Below are 24,165 nucleotides of genomic sequence, written 5' to 3' on the forward strand. Positions count from 1 at the left end.
ACTACACTGCAAACTCAGGTGCCAGCATATAGAATGTCACCATGACTGACTGCAACATATAAAGTGGAGTGGTATCAACTAGCAGCAACAGGAGCAACTGTCAAGTGAACCAATGAATGCTGATACAACCTGAGGTCTTCACCGACCGCCGTGGTACATTTCTACACCATGGGAATAAATGATCTGAAGTCGACCATGTGAGAAATCGTTTGATTACCGGTCATTGATGTATACCGTTAACAAATGCGAGACTACTCACCGATAATGATAATGAGCGTCAAGGTACCCAGTACAATCTAACAAGTGTGAATAGATGAGCTGGAGTCGAACACCTGTAAGAATCTATCGATCAGGAGACAATGATGGTTTCCCACTGTCGATAGCGAAGGATCTACCACTAATGACTGAAAACCCCAAGGTACTGCCAAATGGACTCTAGATCTTTGCCCCAGAGCAATGAGTCGGAGTCGATAGGGAAAGATCCGCTAGAAGGAAGGCATTAAGGCATCCTTCATCAATCTAGCGCGAGTGTAACCCGTAGGCCAATAATGTGGAAGGAATCAGACGAAAAAGATGTAGTAACCCAACCGAAGTACGTTTTCGGCGTACACAAGATGTGGCTAGGGCACGGCAGAAACCCTCTGAACCAACCAATAATGAAAGCTGACACAGAGGCGAGGTATCCACCAATAGGGTCAAATGGAAACCAAGGTACTGCACGAATCCCAATGTGTGATAATGTAAGCTGATGTCGAACACAAGGGAAACCACTCAGTCAAAGACCCATGATACTGATCGATGCTGAGCACAAGGTGACCTATCAATAATGAAAATAGGGCCAGGGTGCGGCTCTAGGCCTGTCCTCAAAGCAAGGTGTCGTCGTCGATAAGGACAAGACCCGCCAGCAAGAAGTCAATGGGGACCTTCTCAAACCAACACGAGTAAAGGACCAATATAACTGATGTGATGATAGACATGACACTGACAACCAGGGATGGCCGACTGAAAAATGAGTCAAGAGACACCGCAGAGAGGCCGACTCAGGCTAACTTCCCTTGAACAAAAGCACGACTCAATGTGACTGTGTGGCAGCATATGATGACTCTGTATAAGTTCGCCATGCAGGAGGCACGAACGAACCCTCCATATGATTGGAAGAGATAACCAATCAGGGGAGAACTGACTCAATAACAAGGTTATGGCGTACCTAAGTCAAACTAAATCCCACCCATGCGGAGGAGACTTTGTTTTGAGTGCTTTTTTCAAGGGCGACACGACTGACTCTAGCTGCCAACAATAAATGGAAATAATGTCCCGTTCCCGCTCTTTTTGGAATATTTAATTTTTTTGTCTTTTTCTGTTAAGCCGGAAAAAGAATAAAAGAATGCTATGGTACAGTGGAAAGAGCGAGTGTCGGTGAAACAGATGATCTAGTTCCCGGGAAAGGAACGTTCCTATGCGCAATGCAGGGAGGTGAAAACTGGTCAGTGACACTCAAAGGTATGTTCCTTCCACGAGTCAAGGTGTGTCAAGCTGCAGAAGTCAAAGGTATGCAAGGTTGATTGTGCAGATGTCATGGTCAAAATTTGGCTTAAACACGAGTCCAAGTGAAGCTGACTCCAGGCCAAAAGGTGCAAGTGGTCAACATGCAATGCAGTAGTACAACTCAACACAAAGGAGCCTCTAGGGTAAAAGGCCAGAACAAAGCGGAGAAGCTAAGAGGAATGAGTCTTCAACGCTTAAGTCATGGCGGGACTACAGAGGACTCCCGAGCCTACTCAAATCAGAGCAGCATGGGCAACGAATGTTAGTGAGGTGCTAACTAGGATGCCCATGTAAAGGATGGCTCTATCATCGTGTCATGATTTAAAGAATCGGCGAGTGAAGATGGCTTGCGAACCATAACACGATGGGATCGACCCTATGGCAGATGTATCGGTCAAATGGAGGCTAGTATGCATAATGCAACGGAAAAATGGTGTCCCTAACCTATATGCCAGTGAGAACACGATACCTGCCATGACGGGTCAGCAGTCATGGAACCGTCTCGAACTATCGAAAAACGTCCAAAATGTCCTGAAAAACAAACCAATCTCGACATTCCAAGCTCCCAAGTTAAAAGTCACATGAGGCCAAACAAAATAAAATTTTGAAATTTTTTTTCATTTTCAGAACTTATAAAAATCATTTTGGACTCACCATTTTTACCATTTGAGTTTGAGAGCAAAAGATTTGGAGCAAAAGGAGCAAAATTCCCACAGCCAGATTCAACCGTTCAAATTCGTCGAATACCTCCAGGTAACCCTTATACTTAGCTTGCAATTGATTGTGACAGGTTTTAAGATTTATGATTGATGTTTCACCGTTAAACTTTTGTCAAAAATTCGCTCGCGGCGTATACGCGGGTTGGTAATATTGAACCCGTGTATACGCGGGCCCTATACGCGACTGCGTGCATAGGTACCCGCGTATACGCCGCGAATCATTTTTAAACAAAAACTAATGGTTTAAAATCGATTTTTTCTCAGGCTGCCTGTCACGTGGCGCGAAAGAGAGCACGCAGCAGTAGACAATGAAGTTATGAACAGTCCAGAAGCATTAGATGCACTCCGGGGATGCGGTTTGCTTAAATTTTTCAAATTGCCAAATATGAAAGCGAACACGTGATTTCTTGAGATGCTCATTGATTATTGGGATGTCGATGAGGAAGCTTTTATGATCGATCAGATGTCGCTCAGGGTAGAAGTGGAGGACATCTATTTTATCACGGACCTTTCCCGAAGGGGAGAGGTAGTACAATCCCAGGGCAGGTCACGGAGTGCCCTCTCGATAGAGGACTATGTACAGATATACTGCCCTGGACATCCCAAGAAGGTTGGGAGCCAGATTTCCATCACACATGTGGTGAGTTTGTCACTTAGGATAATCCCGTTCACCATGGCTCGGGTGAACGGATCATCCTCTCTGCATCAGGCATCACGAAAAAACATGAGCGTGGCGGTTGACTGTCTCACTACTATGTTCGACTGGTGTACTCCTCTTCTGGCCAACATGAAGAGCCAGCTCACTTCTATCAGGAGGGGTCAGACTAAAAACTTTGGATATGGAAGCATCTTGTGTACTTTCTTTTTCGAGAAGGTTCCCGCACTCCGCCCTAGGGTAGCAGTTTCCATCAACACCCCACGCGATCCACGCATGGGCTGGTGGGATGATCTGATGAAATGTCTGGGGGGTGGGGAGGTCCCAAGGACTGCCTTTGACGATGACTTCTTCACCTGGTGGGATCAGCAGATCATCGCCGTGGATGACTACCCCTATGCTGGACTGGATTTCCGAGGAGATCCTGATTTAGCGTTACCACCAAATGCAGCATGGGGCGAGATCGGTAAGATTTTTTGATTTTATGATTTTTTGGATTTTTCAAATATAATGATGAATTTTGAAAAATATTTTTTGATGAGATTCAAATGACTGATATGATAATTATGTTCCAGACATTGGGCCTGTACGACCAGATGGATTCCCACGGCATGGACGGCGTGGCCGAGGAGCCGAAGAGGCGGCTGCTGATACAGAACGGACTCTAAACAATGTCCAACGACACTTGGCGAGATTGAGCTGCCGAGTACTGATGGCCGTCATAGAGGACCTTCCTGAGGATATGCAGCGTCATGTGGTTGGCATGCCACGTGACTGGGTTCGCATCTTTCGGCGCGTGGCCAATGCTATAGTGACATACTTGGACGCTCATCCTGAGCCGAGGCATTAGATATGCCGGACATGATTATGGGCATTTGAGTCCCAATTTTGTATATTTTTTGGACACACATATGTATACTCGAGAAGCTTTACGATATATATATATATATATATATATATATATATATATATACAGTTTGACTTTTTGATGCTTGATTTTATTGTGATGAATGATTAATATGCCAGTCTAATGCTTGATTAGCGATAGAATCAGCTAACCAATTATGAGATCTTGGAGTATGCAAATAATTAATATAAGTAAATGATCTTTGCAACAACCTCACCCTTAAATACTGGCGATATAAAGATGGATCCCGTACCCGATAAATGTTATTTAATTGAGACACTATCAATTGAGAATCAAGGTATACTACCAACGAGTCGATCCCATGAGAGATTGCCTCGGATAATAAATTAATAACAACAGTATACTCGGCCATATTGTTTGAAGCAGGACCGATGCACACGCCTCTTGATGCCATCAATTGACCAGTTGGATAATAGAGTACCCAAGCTGCAGAAGCAAGATTCCGAGTGTGCCGACTAGCACCATCGGCGAACCCAAAATAAACCAAATCATCCATCAACACCTGCCAAAGCAGACCAAAAAGTGCTGATATCAGAAAACTCTCGATGATATATGTACAAATATACATAAAATAAAAAGAAGCCATTGCCTGGCCAAAACTAAGCAAAGTACTTCTTTAGGTAGAGCCCATTTCGGGGCTCCGCTAGCTTGTTTCCCTCGAAATCAATTAACTCATACGATCCTTTTTCTAAAACTCGTTTAATAATGAAAGGACCGTACCACATAGGCTTAAATTTTCCTGCCCCCAAGGCGTCCTTATCTTGGTCATAGACCAGGACAAGGTCACCTTCAGAAAAGACTCGAGGATGGACAGACTTATCATACTGCATTTTAACCCTTTTCTTATGGGCCTCATTCATCGTGGCGGCATCTCGACGCTGCTCATCGAGGTGTTCCAAGTGAATTAGGCGCTCTTCGAGACTCGAAGTCTCAGGAAGAAGCTCCACAGCCAACTTAAGAGATGGAATTTCACATTCGACCGGAAAGATAGATTCCATCCCATAAACCAACTGAAAAGGAGTAAAACCAGTAGCCATTTTGACGGAGGTTCGATATGCCCAAAGAGCCGAATACAACATAATGTGCCAATTGGACCGATTTTTATCGATTGTCCGTTGGAGTATCGTCTTAAGAGTTTTATTGACCGCCTCGACCTGTCCATTGGCCTAAGGATAATAAGGGGACGAATGCTCCTGACGGAAACCTAATTTAAGAGCCAATTCGGACATTAGTTGATTCTGGAAATGACTGCCATGGTCAGTGACAATCTCTCTTGGGATACCGAATCTTGAGATAACCTGATTGAAAAGAAACAAAGCTGCCGTGTCACTATCGTTCTTATAAGTAGGCATGGCCTCAGCCCACTTCGTAAAGTAGTCTACAGCCACGATAGTGTACTTGTGATTTGCCGCTGAAGGCGGATTACAAGTTGTAAAATCGATACCCCACTTAGTAAAGGGACCAACGGTGACAACGGGAAAAAGGGGAGCTGGATGCGCGCGCATCTTGCGAGTAAAAATTTGACACGGGTGACAGCGTTTTACCGCTTCCACACAGTCTTTAAAGAGTGAAGGCCAAAAATAGCCGGCACGTAAGATGCGCTGGGCTATAGCAAGCCCTGATAGATGACCACCACAAGCTCCACTGTGGCAATCATTGAGCACAGACTCTGCTTCCTCTAAGGTTAAACAGCGCCGAAGGATTGAATCAATCCCTCGACGGTATAATGTGTCACCAATGATAACATAGTTTTTAGCCAGGTGACGTAATTTGCGACGTTCATCCTTGGAGAAAGTAGAGGGAAACTTCGAAGTCTGGAGATAAAAAATGATATCTCCATACCAAGGGTCGAGTGAAGAGATGAGGAATAAATGTTCGTCGGGAAAACTTTCCTCATAAACAGTATCCTCTCCACAAGGAAGCTTAGAAATTAGCTCCGCGAAAACCATAGATTTCTTAGACTTGGCAGACAAGAACTCGAGATCGAATTCTTGTAAAATGACTATCCATTTATTATATTTGCCCCCAATCACTCGCCTACTGAGGACAAATTGAAATGGATTGACCGCCGCTAAGACAAAATTTTTGCGTAGCAAGATATAATGACGGATCCTCTGGACAGCGTGGACAGCTGCCAAGGCCAACTTCTCAACCGGAGAATAGCAGAGTTCAGGACCTATTAAGCCTCGGCTCAAATAATAAATCACGTGCTCGGCAAGAGCATCGTCCTCCTGAACTAGAACCATACCAATGGTTGATTCTGCTGCAGCGAGATATAAAAGGAAGTCTCTACTATAATCCGGTGGACTCAAAAGCGGGGCAGAGACTAATGCCTTTTTCAAAGCATCAAACGACTGCTGCGCAAAGTCATCCCACACAAATGGAACTCCTTTTCGTAGCAAACGCATGAACCCTTTAGTGATCTTGGCATAGTTTGCTATAAACCGTCTTAAGAAATTAGCCTTCCCTTGAAGACTTTGAAGTTGACGAATTGAGGACGGGGGAGGCAACTGAACTATTGCCTCAACTTTGAAGGGATCAACCCGAATCCCTTCATTGGACACTATGAACCCTAACAACCGACCGGATGTAACCGCGAAAACGCACTTGTTGGGATTCAACCGGATTTTATAAAAACGACAACGTTCAAAAACCAATCGAATATGACTAGGATGATCAGTTCTCTTTCGAGAACGAGCAGCGAGATCATCCAAGTATGCCTCGATGACATGTTTGATGTCGTGGAAAGCGTATGACATGGCCCGCTGAAAAGTGGCTCCAGCATTTTTAAGACCAAAAGGCATCTTTCTATATGCAAAGGTACCCCAGGGACATATAAAAGCTGTCTTATGTTGATCTTCAGGACGGATAGAGATTTGATTATAACCCGAAAAACCATCCATGAAGGAAAAAATTTCATTACCCGCACACTCGTCGATAATCTGATCAATGAATGGCGTGGGGTAATTGTATTTCGGACAAGCCTTGTTTAGGTCCCTAAAATCGATGCATACTCGGATTGTTCCTTGCTTTTTGTCCACAGGGACTGGATTAGAAACCCAATCAGTAAGAGGAACAGGGTATATAAAACCCGCCCTTAGCAGCTTCTCAACCTCAGCTTTGATAGCCGCTGCTTCCCTAGGGTTAACCGGCCGAAGCCTTTGACGAACCGGTTTTGTGGTTTCGTACGTCTTGATCTCATGTTGAACTATAGAAGGATCAATGCCAGGAATTTCCTCATAAGACCAAGCAAATACATCGCGATATTCCTTGAATAGGTCGGTGTAAATTTGAATTTCTTCAGGGGAACACTCAATTCCGATGAAGATATTCTCGATGACGTTAGGGTCCCTAGAGATGTTTATAGGTATCGTTTTTGAAATTACCGACATATTACCTTCGGCACGAACGTGTGTTGGAGCCAAAGGGTTCGACACCGTACAAACATCACTAGTGAAGAGCTCGGAGAATCTAGATTCTACTTCCTGCAATGGAGGAAGAAAGTATGAACGATGGTGTAAGTCTTCCCAAGGTCGATCTATACCCATCATTACTTCGAGGATTGCTTCTTCAGAAGGCAGAACCGAATCTAAGCAGTCCAAGGCAGAGGTAGAATCAAGGCTCCAAGCCGGGGCCACATGACCATCTAACTCCTCTTCAGAAAAAGGAGTAGGATGGTTGTCTGCAGAGTCTACGATAGACTGATATCTAAGCTCAGCTGCAGATATAGGGAATGCCATTCCATTTACTTGTCCTTCAACTAATGTGGTCGTAGGTGAAGGCAAGGTCCAAGGGTCTAAAAAATAATGAGTTCGTAAGAACTCTTCTCGAGGAGACTCCTTAGATGATGAAATAGCATTAATTTTAGCGAAAGGAGAGGGAAGATCAAATGTACCCATCAATGAGGAATACATCCCTACTCCTAAATTCTCAGTCGGCGGGTGAGGGTTATCCACTAAAGGGACAGTAGAGTCAGAGCTTGCTTGAGGATCAACTGGACAATAGTCCAATTGATCAACCTTAACGATTTTCCCCTCATGAGGAAAGCAAATTACATGAAACAGAGTCGAAACAATGGTGTCCATCTCGTATACCTAGTTCCTTCCTAATAGGAGATTATAGTCTAGGTTAGCGTCTATGACCTCTACTTCAATATTGACGACCTTTCCCCCAACACATATAGGAAAGGTTGGGATAATCCCATGCGGCTTGTGAGAATGACCGTCAAATGCAGTCAAGACGGTGGGTGAAGGAACAGCCGAAGGTGATCCAATAGCCTTCCAGCATGACATCGACATAACGCATGTGGAAGCTCCTTCATCTACTACGGTGCAAAAAATATTGATTTTCCGGTATGTAGACTTTATTTGAAAAGCCATATGATGAGGGAGTCGCTTTTTGACATTTAACATGTCAAAAGTGAGCACTAAAGAGTTAGCTGGATCGACTACTCCAATCGCGGAGAGTAAAGCACTTCTCTGAGCTGGACATGACTGAAGAACCTCTAAAGCGAACATGGTGCACGAACTCTGAGCCAGATCCTCCACATTGGAGTAATTCTGGGTGGCCCTAGCATTAGGATTAATCGTCGCGTGTTTAGCGGAACCTTTCGGTATCCGTGGTATAGTCTCGACAGGGGGTCGCTCAATATGAAGGTCAGTACTTCCGGGAATAGTCTTGTCCTTGGAAGTTTCGGCTTCACCATAATCATGTGACCGAGTAGCCACATGGAAGTTAGAACCCATCATGAAAACATTTGACGATTTTTCCCCTTCCTGGTTGCCCCCAGCGGAGGTTCCATGGTTCGAACTCGCGCCAGCAAGAAGTTGCTGCCCTTGGGGAAACGGGTTGGTTAACACAGCTTGAGAACTAGAAGTCCCTTGCTGTCCTAACAAGCGCTGAGTGTCTTCAATCTTAGGGCAGAGATGAGTTATATGGTCTCCACTGCACAACTTGCATGGAAACTTGACTTTCTTTCTCGACTCATTTCTACCACCACCAGCGTTGTTGCCGGATTTATTTGCATCGGGCTTCCCATCCTGGTTCTTTTTCTTACCTCGTCCTTTCTTTTTCCCATTGGAATTTTGATTTCCTTTGGGATTATCAGATTGGACGGCATTTATTGAAGAAGTTTGGGAAGCGGGGGGATTAGATGATGTGACTTGGTTGTTAGAAGTAGTTTTCAAGGACAACTGCTGCAATTGATTCAACAAGTTCACAGTAGTTGTGTCTACTGACCCGACGATACCATCCGCGTGCGGACCTAGCTTCGACTTAGCTACATCAACCTTAGATCCAGGAGCATCTGGCAAGTACTTTTGTAGGATCCCAGACTGAGAGTAGATCAATTCTAATTGCTGGGCCCTAAAAATGGTTTGTTCCTCAGAATAGACCCCAGACATGGAGACATCCTTGGAGATCTCGGGTTGTAAAGAATTCAAAAACCACTCGAGACGGTACTCCGAAGGGATTTCGGCTTTAATGAGCCTCTTTCCCCATCTCCATTCCTGAATATGGTCAGAAATGTGGGTTGCCTTATCCTGACGAAAGGTGGCCAGAAGTTCAGTTCCGGCATCATAGCGGACAGGCAACTGGAAGTGATTTAAGAAAATATTGGCTAAGTCAGCGAACGATGTAAAGCTGCCCCCTGGCAACTCTATATACCATTTGGCCACATTACCAGTCAAGGTGCGCTGAAAGAGTCTCAACCTAATCGAGTCATCGATAAGGGAGTTAGATGAGCACCACAAATGGAATGTGGTTACATGGTCGCCTGGGTCTTCACCACTCTTCCCTTCGAATTTTGGAATGTCCGAAGGGAGTTTGGTTGGGACCGGAGGCCAGGCCGGATTGTACTTGATTGGGTCATTTGTTAACTTAGTGAGATCTGGCAAGTTTAACGTTGCCAGAAACGGAAGCCTAGGAGGACCTTGGGGATTCCACCCAGACTGGGCAGAACTCCCAAAGCTCTGAAAAGATTGTCCTGGAATTTGGGAGGCACCAGGCTGCCCGAAGTAACCAGTAGAACCGGCTGAACCAAAAGGCAAGCCTTGTGGTCCAACAAAATTTGGAGTTTGACCAACTCCGGCCATATAACCTCCATAACCAGCAAAGTTTCCTCCTAAAGGATTGTAGGGAGTTGATAACCCCTGATACGGATTCCAAGCCGAAGCAAGGGGAGGAATACTTTGAAACATGCTAACCATGGAGTACGGCCTATTCCCTTGTTGGCCGATAAACGGATTCCCAGTTCCCGCGCTACTAACCCCAGGGTTATTCCAACCTTGGAAAGGATTGCTGTTTTGTCCTACAGAAGAAAAAGGCATGGATCCTACCGTCGGGTTGGAATGTGGTATATGACCACTTCCGAAAGGAAAACCCTGGAATGAAGCCGATCCGCCCATCATGGACGTAGCGGCACTAAACGGAACCGATGGAATACACTGTGATTGGGTGCCAAAAGGGAAGAATCCAGTACCAAAAGCATTGGTTTGGGCATTTCCACTCGTGGACGGAATGGAGGTAGACCAAACTAAAGATGTGCTAGCAAAATATCCAAACAAGGAAGCGGAGGGGATGGAAATGGTTCCTCCCCCTTGCACCGATGTTGGGGTTTGCATAGTCATAGCACTCGTAGAAGCCATGCTTTAAGTAGTGGTCATCGATGGTAAGCGCGTAGCGTAACCTGGACTTGACGGTCTATGCGTCAGAGTCCCAACGTATTGTAATACGTCTGGATGACTAGATGGTAGTGGAGAATTTGGAGCCACTAATGACTCTGAAAGTTCTTCTACCTCTATGTTATTCTCCGCTTGAAAGAGAACTCGAGAAAGGACTGGAGTGTCCCTCTCTTGCTCAGAAGTGCCAGGCCTTGCTTGGCCGCTAATGCCCCCGAGAGGAGGATCAATCCCCGATGCGTCAACCGACGTGGGACGGAACCCATCGGTAGTATTGCCTCTGCGCCTTCTAGGAGAAGGCTCTAAACTTGGTGGTGAGAGACCACGAAGTCTTCGAGACCGTCTTGGAGATCGGTCAGCCACTTTGAATTTTTTGTTATGATCTAACTAAAGACTCAAAAAATTGAAAGCTAGGCCAACTAGGAGCACAGAGCACACACTATAAAGTCCCTAAAGATACAGCCAGTCAAACAACTTCCAAGTATTTCCGCTCCGGGTGATTAATCCCGAACACCAAAATACGAGAAAGTGAAATAAGGGGCCTTCCGAAGATAGTCTGGGATGATGAGGGCCCAGTCCTATCAGCGAAGGTATCAGAGGAAGTTACGCTGGCCTCCTAACAACAGCCTGCGTCGGTGCAAGCCCCCAAGCTTCGCAAGGGTGCCCTCCAGTAGTACTGTCGAGAGTGATGCAACGTCAACCTCAGGTGCCACAGGATTCCCCTCCGCAGCCACCTGTGTAGTTCCCTAGGAGAAGAAACTATGGATACCAACTCGTCGCAGAAGCCAGGCAGAACAGTCGTGAGGTAAGTTTGGACAAGTAGGAGAGGGGGTATCTCTCTTCCCTGTCTTTACAGACCCTCGTGCTTAACTCCCAGATCCGGAGCTTTCCTGGTCTTCCTAACACTATTGGATTTTCTCTCGTTATTCAGACTCCTACGTTTGACGTTTATATGGCCTTGGAGAGTTAACTCTCCACTCGCCTAATCCAAGGCCCTAAAATCCTAATCTTGTTGGTGTAACTAACTAAAACAAAAAGTTCTAGTGAATTCTAGTTAGCGCTTGATTTTATTAGGCTGTTCTTTAAGTCACAAGGTAACGGAAGTGAAACTAGTGGTGTTTTTTGACGCAAAAGAAATTAATAAAAACTTAACTACATGCACATGCACTTTTTCGTTTTTCGATGAAGAGCAATTTCTATAGGGTTCAGAGGTACTTCTAATAAAACAAATTTTTCTTTTCTTTTCGTTAATGCACACTTCACACTCACAAAAGCTAACAAAGCTATGTATGCCTAAAAGGGGATGCAAATCTATCCTAATGCAACAACTATATGTGGATGCAAGATTCAAAACTACTCTAAAAACAAAAATGAAAGTTGCTTGCTTATCAAACTTTATCTTTCCACTTAAGATGCCTAAATGGAATATGAGATGTTTCCATTCATTTCGTCTAAACACTAAAAAAAAGTTCTAAGACAAACATAAAGCACTTTCACTTCTCTAAAAGGAAACCAAATGAAAAGAAAGTTCAAGAAAGCAAAACTAAGATTTTCAAAAGATTTTCTTCAAAGCAACAAACAAAAAAGTCTTTTCAAAAAATGCTCTCAACAACACTGAAACTTGTGATTGAAGAATAGGCAATTAAACACTTTTGCGAATCAACACCACTTAATGGATGAAAACCCAACAAAAATAAATGTGTTTAAAATCGCTCTTAACAATCAAAAGTAGCAATGAAAGCCTTGGCAATGAAAACCAAAAAGATCAAAAAGACAAATTCCAAGAAAGTGTCAAACAACAACTTTCATGAAACAAAGAAGTAGATGGTCACAAAAAGCGATTTTGTCAAGCAAACAAAAAGTCACCAAAAGCAAGATTAACACAAAGATTGAATTCAATCTTCCTACCCTGATGAAACAGAGTAGCCAAGATTCCTAGCAAGAAATCTTGCGTGCTTTAGCCAAAAACGATGACGCTTGCAATCAACAAAAAAAAAGACCAACACTCCTTATAATCAGAGAGAATTCAGAACGAGATGCTCGCTGTAAAACAAATAACTGATACTGGAACATGACTGTTTCAGACTGACTCAAACCACCAGACAAACCTTCAGAGGCCAAAAAGATTTACAAATCTTGAAAATTGGAATATATACGCGACTGTACTGTAGTACAGATTGCGTGTATACGCGACTGTGTTTGAGGAAACCTGCGTATACATGGGTTCACTCAAAGAAACAGCGTATATACGCCACTGTATCTAAGAAAAACAACGTATATGAAAAGCTTCAAGAAAAAAAAAAAGACAAACTGAAGAAACTGACAAAGCTTAAAGTTCAAGAACAGACCAGACAGTAACAGCAAGCAGACAAGGCAGCTGAGCCCTGATTGGCTTGAAAAACACCCAAACTAGGAACAACAAGAGTGTTGTCCCCAGTGGAGTCGCCAATTCTGGTAGAGGGAATTACTCCCCTAGGGCTTTTTGGGTGAAACCCTAGCAGACTGAAAGTTTTCTATTCAAAGAAACATGCATTCATACAGCCATTATGCTATTATAAGCAAATTCTATGATAAGGGTACGTACCTTCGGTCCTACGTTTGAGAAGGCCTTTAGGGTCCAAACCCTTCTTGGAGTTCCCTTCTTCTCTTTTGTCCTGCAAGAAAAACAATTCAAAGAACACAACAGTACATGGACAAAAACTTATAAAGAAACCATCTTCATGTTATAAAGAAAGGTAGTTAGTTATGAAATCCAAACAACCATTTACACATGAATTCAAAACATGAATATCATTAACATAAAGAAGATTCATTTTGGGAACCAAGACATGTGTTTCTTTTATTATAGACAAATAAAGTACATAAAAAGGAATATGTTCACCTGAGTCACCTTCAGCAGGCTCCAAGCAAAGCTTCCTTCCGGATCTGTTCCAGCCTCAAGCCTCTAACAAAACTCCTTCCATGACTCTCTCCATGATGTCATAAATGGTGGATGAACATCAACACACAAGGAAACAAAGGTTTCCTGTACAAAATGGGGGAAGTGCAGAAGGCACAAGGGACTTCAGACCTGGTCAAGGGAAAAATCTCAGCATAATAACCTTTCTCTCTATTCTCTCCCTTAGGCCTTCCCTTTGAGGTCTTTTTATACCATCTCCAAAGTAGTTTTTTAGTTAGGAGTTGGTTGGGAACAGTTGGGCCACGGGCACTAACAGGTGATCAGCAGGTAAAACCCGCGATCTCCGCCCGAAAAGAAGGAATTTTATATTTTTTTAAGTGTTTTAATACATACACGCGGGTTGGATATACACAGACCCGTGTATACACGCGTTTAACTCAGGGCAATGTCGCGTATAAGGGATAAAACACTGTTTTTTTAAATTTTAGGACCAGGTCTGGAAGGAGGGGTTGCCCTAGGCCATGAGTACAGCATCACAAACCATAAGAGTGAGATTTTGAGCTATAACAATCAACATCAAAACTAGGATAGTCAATATCTTGCAAACTGACTCTCGGATCGGCTTGACTTCTTCACCAAAAAATGCGGCCTTCAGAGGAGATCTAGATACACCTACAGTGTAGTTCGAAGGAGGGATTCTGATGGTCAATGCTGGTCAAACTTATGATCTACAGTTGCAGCTTCAAGTTCTGTACCTTCCTTCCACACGTGTGAGAGAAGAGTCTCTTTCTACGCAATAGAGAAGAGCCTCTTTTCTGCGCTGGAGAGAGAGAGAGATGTGATGAGTTGAGTGAGTCCAAATGAGGAAAAGTCCTCCTGTGTTTATACGCATCTGTTGATGATTGAATAGATGCGACTATTGGTCTTGTTAGAGTCGGTCTAGTAGCCCTCCACCGGAGATCAAAGCTCTTTGCATTTCATGATTAGGTGTCCCATCAGTGTGATCATGTTGCATTCCGTTAGGCATGCCATAATCCTGGTGGAGGGAGTTTGTGTCTTTATTCCCCTCTTGTTTGGCACTGCTGGTTCAGGTTTGTTCAAGTAAATAAAGTCCTCAAAGGGTCATTCATCTTGCTTTAAGTTTTAAGGTCTTAGGTCTAGGGTTGAGTCCATTTTTGTCTTGAGAGGTCATAAAGGACCAGCAGGCCAGAGGGATGTCCTTCATTAAACATTTCTCATCATTGTACAGCTAAATTTTTACCTTGTTCTCAAAAACTCTGTTTTTGAAAACAAGGTCATTATCTCATTTTTGTAAAAATTCTCAAAATTTCAAATTATTCAAATGTCGAAGTGCAACCTTGGTCTCCTTTACCAAAGCATCCCAGAAGCTATCCCTGCAAAAATTTTCAGAAGAAATCATCATTTCAACCAATTTTTCAAAGAAATGAAATTAAAGGTCAGAGCCAATTAAATCAAAAAGTGTCAACATTCAAAACATTACAAAGTGGGTTTTGGGCAAGTAAAAATTAAAAGGAAGCCTATAAAAGCATGCCATTCCTCATTTGCAAACTCATTTGCCTCTCACAAGCTAAGTGTAATCTTGCAAAGGCGATTTTAGGAGTTCTTGAGCAAAGTCGAGCAGTTCAGGGGCGCGCTACGTGTCAGGAGAGGCGCGCTACGCGTCAAGGGAGCGCTACGCGTCAGGCAAACTTTTCCAGTGTTAATTTACAAGTGCGCTACGCGTTGAAGGCGCGCTACGCGTTGGGCAGGGCGCGCTACGCGTTGGGGATTCAGCTCAAAAAATTGCCAGCAAGTCATCAAAACGTCTTTTCTCTCAGGCAAAGTGCAGGTAGGCTTCTCCTCTATGCCTAAATTTGGTTTTGCACAATGAAAAGATAATTAATGTGTTCAAATGCTATGTAAATGATAAATCGAAACCCTCTCTTGTTATAGAAAATTTAAAGTTTCAATGGCACTAGGGTTTTGAATTTCTCTTGCTGTCCAAGGTTGCCCTTTGTAAATTCCTTTTTCCCTCATTTTCATCACTTAACTCCCTCAAATTTTTCCTTGTAATTTCATCATTCTCCTCTTTAAAATTCCTAAAAGCATCTTTAATTCCTTAAACCCCACTTCACTTTAAAATCCCATAATTTGGCAATTTCCCACGTTTGTTTTCCCTAAATTCCTCCTTTGTGTTTATTCTCCCTAATTCCCACATGTTCCCCTATCCCTAACAAGTTCCCTTGTATTTATGTCCCCTTGGTGAAAGCATTTGAAAAGTCAAAGAGCAGTTAATTGGGTGCCAAGTCAGCAATATATTTCAGTCATCTTGCCTTCATAACCATGTAAAAAACAGAGTCAGATTATGAGCAGAGCTATGACAGTGATACATCACCAGAGGTAGAAGTGCCAAGGAGGCATCATAAGGGTGGTAAGGGTGGTCGGCATGTCAGAGAGGATCCCACTTCATTGGCTCATTTGCAAGCTTGTCCACTTGCAATGTCATGTTTTCGATATCAGTCATGCTTTGGGTATTGTGAGAGGATCTCACAAATTCAACACCATAGGGACTTGGTTCGCCTGTTTGTCCTACATTTGCACAATGGCCATGTGAACCTTGCAAGAGTAGATTTCACCTTATCACCTGAAATGGTTCCTCAAGCCATCGGGATACCAAATGTTGGGGAAGAATGGACCAAGCGCAAGCTGCTAGACAAATTTCATTATCAACCATACATCAAACCCGGATGCATGAGGCACCTTACTGCTGTTTTTCCTTTCAGATTCTTAAGGGATGAGTATGCACCCTTGATGAGGCTCATCATGCATTATTTCACTTGTGAGGGCAGATTTTCACATTTATATTCGTACCATATCCGTTTGTTGATGCATTTCAGCCGGGTACGAATGATGAACATTCCATTTTTCATGTGCCGAAATATAGAGAAGATGGTGCCCGTGGTGCAAAGGAAGACTCCCACACAGCAGCTCAAAAGTATATATCATTATGCACTGATCGAGATCATAGTGATGCATCAGTTGGCACAGCAGGGTATTGTTTGGGAGGATTTCATTTCTCGTGATTTCTTCATGGTGCCACAGCCACCTCCCGAGGTTGTCCATGATGAGGGAGGGCCTTCATAGCAGTTTTATGTTCCTGAGCCAGAGCATGTCAGCACTCCTCCTTATGTTACATATCAGAGAGGCCACAGGGCCTTATTTGCATCAGCACAGCGAGTGTTATCTCCACATCAGGTGGAAGGGGTCTCGCCTTCTTCATCAGCACAACGAGTGTTATCTCCACATCAGGTGGAAGGGGCCTTGCTTTCGACAACAGCACATGTACAAGAGAGAGGCAAGCAGCCCAAGATTGATGAGGGGCCATCAGGTGTTCCAGGCATAGATGTTGTTGACCTTGATATCATTTCTCCTAGCCTAGAGTCAAAGGAGATCATCCAGCAGCTAAGGGTTGAAAATGGTTGCAGCAAAAGTTGGAGATGGCAAATTGGACAATTACTTATTTAGAGCAGCGCAACAAGCAATTAGAGGATGAACACTCTCTTGATGAGTTGCGGAGGATCCGAGAAGACCAGAACTTGGCTCGCAAGAGACCCGGTGATTTGACACCTAAGGAGCAAAGCTCTATGCTCATTCAGGTGAACCCACATTTAGAGAGATTGATAGCAAAGGCAAACAGGGACAACGACATGCTCCGCCACATGAAGAACCATTATTGGGCCCGCATGCATGTATGCAAAGCAAAAATGAAGGTACTTAAAGCACGCTTGGCCAAGGCACTAAAATGGAGGAAACGGTCTGATCCGCTTCAAATTTTGGCTGAAGCCACCTTGAGGGAGCATGGTGCTCAATGACACACTTCCAGCTCAAATTTCAGGAAATTTGGAGCAATTTTGGTCAATTTTGACTTTTTTGTGCCACACACAGGTTTTTGCCCTCAACGCGTAGCGCGCCGCGTGCTACCCTTAAGTTGGGGAGGTCCATTTCAGGAAAACTCAGCAGTTTTGGATTTTTCATGGAAAAATACACTTGCTCAGCCACTTCCAAGAAATTTCATGAAGATTTGAGCCCCCAAAAGGTCAAAAAACAAGCAAAAAATGACCTTCTGCCACTTTTTGGACACACAAGAAGCAGTCTTGGGAGATTGCAATTTTGGAGGGGCAAATGACCACCAAATTGAGAAATTCCACTTGGGCGGGAGAGTAGACATCCATAAATTTCCAGCAAGCCCACTTGTGCCTCATTTGGATGCCGGGAAGTGCCTTAAAAGTGGCCTGAAAGGCGCGCTATGCGTTGGGAAATGGCGCACTACGCGTTGGGGAAATTGGCCAGTTTTGCATCTTCAGCACAGGAAAATGCAGCAGTGACTAGTTTTGACTTTTTGGTTGGATTTTTCATCCCCCTTGATGTATTTGATGTAATTTCATGATTGACATGACACTTTTTACCTATTCTAGAAGATTCATTCATAAAATGGCAAAAAATTAATGAATGAATTGGTTTCCTAACTTATAGAGGCAAGTTGTTTTGATTGCCTAGATTGTAGTGCTCAGTTTAGAATTGGTTGAAACAACTCCTAGGATGATGAGCTCGACCCCTGGAGGCAAGGAAGCATGTTAGCTTGCCTATATTATGTATTTTCTTAGTCATTTTCATGGTTGGACTCTTGAGGGATAAGCTTAGAATGTTTTACTCTTTGTATCTCTGCAATTTTGGCAAAGGAAAGACCAGGGTTTTGCAGCACTATTTGGGATTCCTGTGGTTATTTGTGTTGATGGTGTGCTTCTCTCATGTACTTGTAAGTGTGTTATGTGTATCATTTTCCAACTTCTCTTTTCTGCCCATTAAGTAAATGAAGTGTTAAGGTAGAATTCATAATTTATATGCTCTGCCTTTAAGTTTGCTTAATATCTATGTTTTCCTCTGTCTAAAGAGAACTCTCGAAAGTTTCTTGCTCTCTTTAGCTCCTCACCGGTCATTTTCTATCCATTCACTTAATTCAAAGGCATCAAGACAATCTCCTACCTTGCCCCAAAAAGACCTCTGCAAAAACTGTGTCTCATCCCCGCACCCAAAATTGTTGTGCTCAGTTTTCCACCAAAACTCTAAAAACTTAAAAATCAAACTTTCCCTATCAGTTTACTATCCTAAAATCAGTGTTCTTTATCGGTCATCTCCGCCCTTTGAAGACCTTTTGCCGAGATAGACCCGGAGAGAGCCCTCTCCTGCCCCGTAGGGCTAGCTACGAGGCTAAGTGGTTTGATGTTGCCTTGGATCTTGTCCTTTTCAGCCTGAGGCCAAATTCAAGCGCTAACAGGTCTTCTGAGCCTACATGAGTTGTTGGTAGGCTTGATAATTATTCCATAAAAATAAATTCATATCTCCATAAATACTTCTTGGAATTGGATGATCTTTAGATCAATCCTACACCTCTCGATGAGAGGAATCTAATAAAAATATTATTAACCATGAATAAGATGACCCACATGGAGTTTGGCTCGAGTTGCCAATTTTAACACAGTGCCACACAATTCTACTTCCAGCCGCACCAAGACACAACCCTTGATCCAACACTGAAGTAACACCTTGATGTGCTCTTATGATCGACTGAACTATCTGCCCAATTTGCATCTGTGAAACCACACAACTTGACACCATCACCTTGAGCATACCTAAACCCATACTTTATCGTGTTGTGAAAATACCTCAGAATGTGCCTCGTTGTTGTCCAATGCACTCTCTTAGGTCCCACCATGAACTGACTGAGAGTGTTGATCGTGAAGCAGATGTTTGGACTGGTGTTGTCCAGATACCTGAGCGAACCAATGATATATCTATACAAGGTTGGGTCCATGTCCTCATCCTATGATGCATATATCTTCCTCTAGTTTGTAATAATAGGTGTGGACATAGGCCTACAGTCATGCATCTTGAATCTCTTCAAAATATCTATAGTGTATCTTCCTTGACTAAGGAAGATCTCCCCATCCTTGTGCCATAATTGTAAGCCTAGGAAGTAATGCATCAGTCCCAAATATTTCATGTCAAACTTTGTTGCCAGGTTCCTCTTGCAGCCTTCATGATGATCCCTAATGACCTTGATAGAAATAGGTCATCCACATACAACACTTGGATGAGTAGCTCACCCTCTACCATTAGATAGTAAGGATTGGGATCTACATCACTCTTGATGAATCCCATATTTTGTATGTAGTTTTTAATCTGACCATACCATGCCCTAGGAGCATGTTTGAGATCGTATAGTGCTCTCTTCATTTTGCAAACATGAGTGACCCTCTCATGTTTCTTGAAGCCTTCAAGTTATTTGATGTATACCTCCTCCTCTATCACCCCATTTAAGAATGTTGTCTTAACATCCATCTGGTGAATCTGCCATCCCACCTGTGCTGCTAGAGATATCACAAATTGGATGGAGGTATATCTCGAAACAGGGGTGAAGGTCTCCTCATAATATATACCTTCCTTCTACACATGCCCCTTTTCCATGAACCTAGCCTTGTACTTCTCCACACTACCATTTACAACATACTTGACCTTGTAGATCCACCAAAAGCCCACAATTGACCTATCCATGTGGCTGCCCTTATGGTTTCCCCTTCTATTGGACTAAAAGAGCTTTTGATGGCTCATTCTAATCATTTGTTGGCAACTCACGAGATCTCTTGAAGGCTCTATCCTCTATGAACTTCACGATAATATTCATGATTTTAGGAATGTAGATTCTATATGCATTCAAGTTTTCTCTATACCCAACAAAGAACCCCTTCTCTAAAGTATAATCCAACCTATTGATTTTTCCATTTAGTACATGGAAGTAATCTGTGCTACCAAAGATCTTGAAGCGACTTACTTCTAGCTTCTTCCCTAAGAAGACTTCTTTTGGTGTTATCTTACCCAACACCTTGTGAGGAACCCTATTCTGTTTATACATATTCGTGTTACATGCCTCTTCCCATACAAATTTGGGCATGCCTTGGTCATATAACATATCCTTTACAACCCCAACTATAGACCTATTCTCCTGCTCTGCTAGTCCATTTTGTTGTAGATTGTATGGAGTTGTCCACTCCCTCCTGATGCCCTCCTTCACATAGCTCATGAAGTCACTATTTGTGTACTCTCCTATGTTATCTGAGTGAAGAACCTTGATCCTCTTTCTTGTCACATTTTATACTAGAGCCTTAAACTCCTTGAAGCGATTGAAGACCTCATCCTCGGTCTTCAAGAAATAGATCCAGTTTTTCCTGAAATAGTCATTGATGAAGGTAATGAAGTACTCATACCCTATAAGAGATCTAGTGGACAAAGGACTTCAAATTTCTGAGAGTATAAGTTGTGACACACCTTCTGGTCTACTGTCACTTCTTGTAGATGTTGCCTTAACATACTTGTTTGGTCAATTTAGTGTCCTAAATTGATCTACATAAATTATCAATCCAGGTATTGTAAACTAATGAAGTGTAGTGAAGTATATGTGCTAGATGACCCTTCTTACTTCATTGTTTTTGAGTTTTATGTTGTTTTGGGGGTTGTTGGTCCTTTAGTGCCTAATTATTTACAATGTGATTGTCAAAATCCTAATTTTAACTTCTGTAAAGACTACTAAGAATCTAAAAGATGAGGAATAAAAGAGCTTAAGTAAGATTTGGAAGCAAAGTTTAATCAAGAAATAAGAACAGAGTTTCTATCTTTAACCATATCATTATTTCCAAAAAAAGAAGAAGAAGAAGTAAAATTGCAACTATTGCCTATTCAATTGCAAAAACAAGACTAAATGAAAAACTGAAAGTGAAATTGCAACTATCTATTATGGAAATAAAACTAAAATGAAATGATGAAACTGAAAATGAGATTACAACTATTGTTTAGTCCATTTCAGAAACAAAAATTAATGAAAAACTAAAAGTGAAATTGGAACAAAACTAAATGAAATACTTAGTTTCTCTGCCTCTCAATTTTGGAAGACAAACTTCCTTGGGATGACATGTTGAGGAATTCCGTACTTCATCATTCTAAGAAAATAAATGCAAAAACATAGAAAAGACTCATTGCATGAATGAAGTATTCAACCACTTAGTTTGAGATGAGTTATCAACTAGAAGGGCTTTTTAGAAACATTCATCTACACCATGAGTCACTAAACTAGTAATAAAATGGCAAGAACAATAATGGCACTAATCATTCTATTATAACTAGTGAAACAGTAAATGAAATAAACTACTCTACACTACTGAATTCAACTTCTAACCACTGATAAAACTAGAAAGAAATTAAGCAAACAAAAAGCTATTCTATAATGAAAGAAGCTATACTACATTAGTGAAGAAATGATGCATTATAAACAAGGTTAGTATGAAGAATGGTTATGAACACTATGGAAGTAATGATAAATTTACAATTGCAACTATAAAAGACAAAACAAAACAGAATGAAACCTCAGTGAGCGCAGGGGCCCTCTACAACTGCTCAAGTTATGCGTACTAAATAAAAAATCCAATAAATGCTTTTAGGTATCCATGAAACACACTGTCTTCATATTAAAAACAGTGAATGAGTTTTCAAAATTACAGAACAGTGGTCTGAGCTTAATACATGAGCAAATTTGAACTGGTTCTGCATTCTTCACACAGGTATTTATAAAGAAATTATACAAACGTTTATGGAGAAAAATAAGCTACAGCCAAAAATAGGTAGCAGACAGGCACACAGAATTCTCTTCCTCGGTTGCTGGAGACATAAATCTAAAGCGATGGCTGTTGGATTCAGTTGCACATATGGTTGTTGAAGTCCGTGTGCTTAGGAAGTTGTTTCGGATCCCATCACCATGAAACGTGTACAAAACAAAGTCCTATTTTCCTTAGGTATCTATGTTTGACTTCTCCTTTGGTCGGAGTCTTGAGTTGGTTTCTTTGTCGATTTGGGCTGGTTGACTAGGATAGGATCCATGTCATGACCATTCCAGAGATGCCCATGTAGCCGGTTTCCTCGTTTGACACCTGTAACCTATCAAAGCATGAAGATAGCTACGGAACAACCGATTAGCTACAGAATAGGTTGCGTTCCGTGGCTAAAAGACAAAAGCTTATTCAAACAACAAAACATAAAAGTATAACATGTAAATCACTAAAATGTTCTCCTTAAGGCAGTGTATACTGGTTATTGATGATAGGAGTGCATTTCTTCATGGAAAATCAAAGAAGAAGGGATGATAAAAGTTGCTAAGGAAAGGGCAGTTTTGAAACTCTACATACCCGCATTGCAAGACTATTGCATGTCCCCATGAAATCAAAATTGTGAACTTCCTCCTTCTATTGCATTTGTTCTAATACTTTAGCCAACACATCCAACTTCCTCTTCTTGCTTTTCTTTGCATCAACTGCCATCCTTGGCTTCCTCATGATAAATCTGTACTTGAGGTTAATCAGTGCCCTGTTCAAATTCTTATTTTTCTTTTTCAGCTTTCTGTTCTTCTTGTGCCATAAAACCAAGTGTAGCATGGTGTTATCATGAATAGATCTATCCATCTTATTTTGTTCAAATTTTCATTTTCTTTTTGGATGTGTCTGTTCAGAACTTCTAGCTCATAGATCTCTTATTTGAGAGAACTGATTAGAGTTTCTTGTGTTGTGGTAGGCTGCTCCGGTTTAGTTAAAGTCCCTGGGTCTACCGATGTACTCTTTTTCTCCAATGACTCTATGTAGTCATAGATTTGTTGTTGTATTGGATCAATGCCCGAAGAAACTCTTCTTGGGCTGCCCTCAAAGTTTTGTGGAGGAGAGTTCTGTGGGCTTTGCTCATATGGAATACTGTCAGGGGACTGAGCTGGAGTTTCTTCCTCCAAATTTATAAACTGGGCCTCTTTTGATTTCACCTTCTTCACTTTGCCTCAGAGCCTAGAACTCCTCCTCAAGTTTTGGAAGCCTGTGGTTTCTTCTTTTGTATCCTTTTTCCTCTTTCCTTTCTCCTTATCTTTCTTGATCTGTTCCCTGATTTTGATTAGTCTTTCAGAAAGCAGCTGTTCATCCTCTTTAGGTGATGAAGGTTCAGGAATATCCCTGTGGATTTCTTCAACCCTTTCTTTCATTTTTCTCCTCTGCTTGTTCTGCTTTCTGATCTCTGTTAATTTTTCAGAGATTGGTTCTTCTTCATCATTTTTCTGTGCTAGAGTTTCAAGGGTGCTTTGAATGGTGAGATTGGTCTTCCTTCTCCTATTTCTTTTAACAGGACTTCCCTTAGACAAATCTGGAGCATTTTGGAAGAAATTCCTTACCAAGAAGTCCTCCCATGTATCCACTATGCTTCTCAAATGAAATTCAACTAAAATCTTCACTAGTCCATGGTGATATAGAGTAGTTTCTATTGACTCAACTTTGTTTTGAACATTAGTTTCCATTCTTCTCAGACTATTCAAAAGGAAAAAGGGAAGATTGAGGTTTCCATTCTCTAGAAAATTCATTAACAATCTTATATGATAGACATACATAGATCCAAACCTCCCTTCTCATGTAATAAATTTTTGCAGTATTAACAACATGCTTCTCCATTTGTTTTTGAGTGTAGAGATTGGAATCCATTTTCTAAAAATTGAAGTGTCCATACCTGGATTTTTAAGAATGAATTTCCAAGATTCATCATGAAACTCTTTGTTCTTGAACCACCTTTCTCCTAGCCTTGGAAGTTCTATTGCTTCAGCTATGAAAGAC

Source organism: Pinus tabuliformis, chromosome 3_2 (assembly GCF_031772625.1).
Source record: "Pinus tabuliformis cultivar Carrire ecotype Pingquan chromosome 3_2, CPIR1, whole genome shotgun sequence".
Taxonomy (NCBI): Eukaryota; Viridiplantae; Streptophyta; class Pinopsida; order Pinales; family Pinaceae; genus Pinus; species Pinus tabuliformis.